The sequence below is a fragment of the Dama dama genome, chromosome 18 (genome assembly GCF_033118175.1).
Source record: "Dama dama isolate Ldn47 chromosome 18, ASM3311817v1, whole genome shotgun sequence".
NCBI classification, from domain to species: Eukaryota; Metazoa; Chordata; class Mammalia; order Artiodactyla; family Cervidae; genus Dama; species Dama dama.
Genome location: NC_083698.1, coordinates 3,246,239 through 3,251,830, shown reverse-complemented (window position 1 = coordinate 3,251,830; position 5,592 = coordinate 3,246,239). Strand labels below are relative to the sequence as shown.

Below are 5,592 nucleotides of genomic sequence, written 5' to 3'. Positions count from 1 at the left end.
CCTGAAGGCACAGTAGGTGGAGAGTGACAGAGACCAAAGGGATCATTGGTAGGGACAAAGACATATAAGATGACGGACACTCAGCATTGCAACCTGTCTCAATTTGATGCAAGATACAGCGGCAGTAGCTAAAATGTATGCTTGCTTTGCTATAAAGTCCAGTGTGACATCATAAGGATCATAATAGACACCTTGAGATCTGTGGTCTGATACCATGGGTAGGAATTCTGGTTCAGACCCCATCTAGCTGCTGGCTTTTCATCAGGCACTTAGGCTGCAAATGTCTATTTCTCATTTTCAAACTAAGGACGGTAATAGCTTTTTCATGGGGTTGTTTTTAGTATGTAAGTAGATAGTTTACTTAAGACTAGTTAACTCCAAGATGTATAGAAAAATGATTTCATAATAGGATATTTCTTTCTCTCACACACAAAAAATATGTATCAGGCAACTGTGAAGTTTAATTAGGATTCTTTTAGGCCTCTTTTTGTCTTCAGAAAGATAATGTGAATCTGGGAATGGGCGAATTTAATTCAGATGACCATTGTATCTATTACTGTGTACAAGAATCCCTTAGAAGAAATGGAGCTACTCCCTCATAGCCTACAAAAAAGTTGGAGTGCAGTACTTGGGTGCAATCTCAAAAACTACAGAATGATCTCAGTTCTTTCCAAGGCAAACCATTCAATATCATGCTCATCCTAATCTATGCCCTAACCACTGATGCTGAAGAAGCCGAAGTTGACCTGTTAAAACCTACAAGACCTTATAGGACTATCAATAAAAAAAGCTGCCCTTTTCGTCACGGGGATTGGAATGCAAAAGTAGGAAGTCAAGGGATAGGTAGAGAGATAAGTGATGATGGATACTAGAGAAATATAAAGCTTACACAGAGACTTGCTATATATACCAGTATTGTTTTTTTTTTTTTTTCATTTGTGTACTGAATTTCATTCAATAAATACACCACTATTAATATACGAGTTTCCAGTCTGTGGCTATAACAACAAAGGTGCTATAAGCAACATTTACATGTTTTTTTTGGTGAACATAAACCCTGATTTCTTATAGCTAAATATCCAGGATCTGACATTCAATATCACAAGGTATGCATATATTAATACCTAGTAAGGGGTACTGCAAAATATTTTCCAATTCAACCTTGCATCAGTAGTATAAGAAGTTTCTAACAGGTCTACATTCACACCAACATCTGGAAGAATCAGTGCTTTTAATTTTATTATTCTAGTTGCTAAAGCATGGTATCTAATGGTGCTTACAATTTACATTTCTCTAAACTAATGGTGGTGAGCAAATTTTAATTTATTCATCAACATTTTGATATTCTTTTTGGGAAGAGGCTACTCAAAAACTTTTCCTTTTTTTTTCTCTACTTAGGTTATCTGTATTTTAAAATTGTATTTATGATTGTACCTAATTTATTCTACAGAGTCCTTTAGTCAGATATGAATTGTGAAATATTCTTTGAAGCAAAAAGCAAAGGAGAAAAGGAAAGATATACCCATTTGAATGCAGAGTTCCAAAGAATAGTCAGGAGAGATAAGAAAGCCTTCCTCAGTGATCAATACAAAAAAATAAAGGAAAACAATAGAATGGGAAATACTAGAGATTTCTTCAAGAAAATTAGAGATATCAAGGGAACATTTCATGCAAAGATGGGTACAACAGTGGACAGAAATGGTATGGGCCTAATAGAAGCAAAACATACTAAGAATACACAGGAGAACTATACAAAAAAGATCTTCACAACCCAGATAATCACAATGGTATGATCACTCACCTAGAGCCAGACATCCTGCAATGTGAAGTCAAATGGGCCTTAGGAAGCATCACTATGAACAAAACTAGTGGAGGTGATGGAATTCCAGTTGAGGTAATTCAAATCCGAAAAGAGGATGCTGTGAAAGTGCTGCACTCAATCTGGCAGTAAATTTGGAAAACTCAGCACTGGTAACAGGACTGGAAAAGGTCAGTATTCATTCCAATCCCAAAAAAAGGCAATGCCAAAGAATGCTCAAACTACTGCACCATTACACTCATCTCACATGCTAGTGAAGTAATCCTCAAAATTCTCCAAGCCAGGCTTCAACAGTATGTGAACTGTGAACTTCCAGATGTTCAAGCCAGATTTAGAAAAGGCAGAGGAACCAGAGATTAAATTGCCAACATCTGTTGGATCATTGAAAAAGCAAGAGAAGTCCAGAAAAAAACATCCATTTTTGCTTTATTGACTATGCCAAAGCCTTTGACTGTGTGGACCACAACAAACTGTGGAACTCTTAAAGAGTTGGGAATACCAGACCACCTGACCTGGCTCTTGAGAAATCTGCATGCAGTTCAGGAAGCAACAGTTAGAACTGGACAGGGAACAACAGACTGATTCCAAATAGGAAAAGGAGTACATCAAGGCTGTATATTGTCACCCTGCTATTTAACTTATATGCAGAGTACATCATGAGAAACACTGGGCTGGATGAAGCACAAGCTGGAATCAAGACTGTAGGGAGAAATATCAATAACCTCAGATATGCAGATGACACCACCCTATGGCAGAAAGTGGAGAAGAACTAAAGAGCCTCTTGATGAAAGTGAAAATGGAGAGTGAAAAAGTTGGCTTAAAGCTCAACATTCAGAAAACTAAGATCATGGCATCTGATCCCATCACTTCATGGCAAATAGATGGGGAAACAGTGACAGACTTTATTTTTTTGGACACTAAAATCACTGGAGATGGTGACTGCAGTCATGAAATTAAAAGAAGCTTACTCCTTGGAAGGAAAGTTATGACCAACCTAGACAGCATATTAAAAAGCAGAGACATTACCTTGTCAAAAATGTCCATCTAGTCAAAGCTATGGTTTTTCCAGTAGTCATGTGTGTATGTAAGAGTTGGACTATAAAGAAAGCTGAGTGCATAAAAATTGATGCTTTTGAACTGTGACGTTGGAGAAGACTCGTGAGGGTCCCTTGAACTGCAAGGAGATCTAACCAGTCAATTCTAAAGGAAATCAGTCCTTTTGGACTGATTGCTGAAGGACTGATGGAATTGGAAGTACTGATGCTGAAGCTGAAACTCCAATACTTTGGCCACCTGATGCGAAGAACTGACTCATTTAAAAGACCCTAATGCTGGGAAAGATTGAAGGCAGGAGGAGAGGGGGATGACAGAGGATGAGATGGCTGGATGGCATCACTGACTCGATGGACATGAGTTTGGGTAAACTCCAGGAGTTGGTGATGGACAGGGAGGCCTGGCGTGCTGCCGTCCATGGTGTCACAAAGAGTTCGACATGACTCAGTGACTGAAATGAACTTGATTTTTTTCTTAATGCTATTTTGTTGAACAAAATAAGAAATTTATTCTAGCACAATTTAAGAAATGCATCCTCTTTTAAAAATCACAGTCTTTCAGACTTCATGAAGAAATTTCCTATGCTTTATTTTAGAAGCTTAGCTGTTTGAGGTTTGTAATTTCTCTCAAATTTTCAAATATTTTAAGATTTATTGTTTTTCTTCTGTATGGATTTCCAACTGCCCTTAGGTCATTTGTTGAAGAGGTTAATCCTTTCCCCTACTGATAAAGAGTGAAGATTTTGTCTTAAATCAAATAAACAAGTGTGAGTCCATCTCAAGATTCTTAATTCTTTAATTGGTCTCTGTCATATTTTTGCACCAATATTCCACTACCTTATTGCTTATTCTTTGCAGTAAACAGTAAATGATATGAGAGACTGTATGATTTGTTCTTTGGTACTTCTTGCCATACTATAGGGGCTTCCCAGGCAGTGCTAATGGTAAAGAACCCCCCTGCCAATGAGGAGACACAAATATGTGGGTTCAACCCCAGTCAGGAAGATCCCCTGGAGAAGGAAACTGTCAATCCACTCCAGTGTTTTCGCCTGGAGAATCTCATAGACAGAGGAGCCTCGTGGGCTACAGTCCATGGGGTCGTAATTAGTCCGACATGACTGAGCATGACCCTACTATGAAAATGAAAGTGAAAGTCATTCAGTTGTGTCTGACTCTTTGCGATCCCATGGACTATACAGTCCATGGAATTGTCTAGGCCAGAATACCAGAGCGGGTAGCCTTTCATTCTCCAGGGGATCTTCCCAACCCAGGGATAGAACCCAGGTCTCCCACATTGCAGGTGGATTCTTTACAAGGTGAACCACATGGGAAGCCCAAGAATACTGGAGTGGGTAGCCTATCCCTTCTCCAGCAGATCTTCCCTATCCAGGAATCCAACCAAGGGCTTCTGCATTGCAGGAGGACTCTTTACCAACTGAGCTATCAGGGAAGCCCACACCCTACTATTGATCATTTGAATGTTATGTTTTCAAGAATGAGCTCATCAATGTGTACACACACACAAACACACACACACTTGCTGGGATTGTCTAGGAACAGACCTGAATCAGACTGGTTTGAGGAGATTCTGAATATTCATACTGAGTATGAATATTTCTTTTCACACTTTTCATCATGAAAAGATGAAACTTTTCATCTTATGGACATAGTATTTTTCTCAGTTGCTTTAATTTCTTTAAGTATAAACTCCATGTAGACATAAGTTATAAACTACATTTATTCCTAATTAGTTTTATTTTTCACATTACAAGTGTTATTTTAAGATTCATTATTATTATTTATGGAATATAGTTGCAGGCAATATTGTGTTAGTTTCAGGTGAACTACATATTGATTTGACATTTGCATGCATTATACAGTGATCCTCATGATAAGTCGAGAAATCATCTGTTCCTATATAAAGTAATTATATTACTGATCATATTATTTATGTTGTATATTTAATCCCTGTGGTTTATTTTTATAAAAACAAGCCCCCAGCATTTATTGTTATCTGGTAATAGCATAAGGATGAGCAAAACAATATGAACCTGTTTTAGAAATAACTGACAAAGTCTCTAACAAAAGACACTTAAAAAAACCAACTGTTTTTTCAAATGATTTCTCACTTCATTGATCATTTCTAGTCAGATACACTTTGGAGCAGTATAATGTTATCGCCTTTTAGCATGATCTGACCCATTTATTTTCCTGACTTTGTTTTAGATTGACTCTCTTCTTCATCATCTAATACGAGGTTCATATACTCATCAAAACAAATGATAAAGCCCTCTATCCACCTATTCACTTGCTCATAAACCACACCTGAATCTGAGATCTATGTTCCAAGTATCTGAAGATGAGCTTGATGGGCTGCACCATCACTGTTTTCATGTTCAGGCCCTGACCCAAGTACACCATGGTGGAAGTTCACAAAGACCTGTGGCTTATTTATTTCATAACTGGGAAGTTTGAACCTCTTAATAACCTTTACCTATTTTGCCCAGACCACACCTTCATCACTTCTGCTAACCATCCATTTATCCTCTGAATCTATCAATCTATTTTCATTGTTTTATTTTTTTGTTATAAGTGAGATCATATGGTATTTGTCTTTTTCTGTTTATTTCACCTATCATAATTCCCTCTAGATAGATCAATGTTATCAGAAATGGCAGCATTTAATATTTTGTAGTTTAGTAACATTCCATTGTAAATATG

The 5,592-nt window shown here is 37.4% G+C and overlaps 1 pseudogene; it reads right to left on the bottom strand.

Annotated features, from left to right (window-relative positions):
• Window positions 1-5,014: 5,014 nt before the first annotated feature.
• Window positions 5,015-5,292, bottom strand: LOC133072730 (small nuclear ribonucleoprotein E-like; annotated as a pseudogene).
• Window positions 5,293-5,592: the final 300 nt, after the last annotated feature.